The sequence below is a fragment of the Loxodonta africana genome, chromosome 3 (assembly GCF_030014295.1).
Source record: "Loxodonta africana isolate mLoxAfr1 chromosome 3, mLoxAfr1.hap2, whole genome shotgun sequence".
In the NCBI taxonomy this organism is placed as follows: Eukaryota; Metazoa; Chordata; class Mammalia; order Proboscidea; family Elephantidae; genus Loxodonta; species Loxodonta africana.
This window is the reverse complement of record NC_087344.1, coordinates 194,036,762-194,037,606: the sequence shown is the minus strand read 5'-3', so window position 1 is coordinate 194,037,606 and position 845 is coordinate 194,036,762. Positions and strand designations below refer to the sequence as shown.

The following is an 845-nucleotide window of genomic DNA, read 5'->3' as shown; positions in this document are numbered from 1 at the left end:
TGGGGGTGGAGGTTGAAATGGCTTCGGCTTTCCCAGCAGGGCTGGGTGTGCTCTGCTTAATTAACATGAGAATGGAGGGGCTTTGTCTGTATCCTCCCTCAGGGATGCAGTGGAAAGGAGAGCAAAGTCTCTAGTTTTGTCCTTCTCCATTAGGGACTCTGGGGTTGGGAAAATGATCACCTTCACTTTCCTCCAATCCTCTGAGGACCCCAGGTTCCAGGATAGAGAGAATAGCTTTGATGGAGCCGGCTGGTGGATCTCCACTCCGGATTTTCCAGCTGTCCCTGTCCCCCCACCGCTCAGAGAGCAGGATGCTGAGATGGCTCGGTGATGCAGAAGGTATGTGCTTTTTCAGTTCTGGTGCTGATGCTGTGTGTGTGGTGAGGTCTCTGTGGCGCAATGGACGAGCGCGCTGGACTTCTAATCCAGAGGTTCCGGGTTCGAGTCCCGGCAGAGATGGTCACCCGGCAGGTGCCTCTTTTATTTTATATGATGATATGTTAGGTTGATAATTATATTTATTCCTCCCTGGAGGCTTTGGGGGAGAGAAAGGAAACCCCTTTCCCCGAGGATCCTGGGCTTCCTCTCCTTTTCCCTCCCCTCCCTCTTCATTCTTTCTCTGCTTCTCCCTTACTGATTGTCATTGTCTAACTAACGGGGGCTCCGATGTCTGCTGCATCTCTCTGCTCACCCCAACTGACTCAGCCTTTAAATCCTTTGCTTCCTATGGGATAACTGTCACCTAGTGACCAAGAAGCTCAGTCACAGGTGCTGGGACCACTGTGGTTCCGTCCTTTTACCTCTGAGAAGACAAAAAGGTAGATTGCCCCAGTGTTCCCAGTGCC

The 845-nt window shown here is 51.8% G+C and overlaps 1 non-coding gene across 1 annotated transcript; it reads left to right on the top strand.

Moving 5' to 3' along the window:
* The first annotated feature begins 385 nt into the window (after positions 1-385).
* TRNAR-UCU (transfer RNA arginine (anticodon UCU)) lies at positions 386-459 on the top strand. Its single transcript has one exon. It is a non-coding gene; the product is annotated as a tRNA-Arg (tRNA).
* The last annotated feature ends 386 nt before the right edge of the window (positions 460-845 follow it).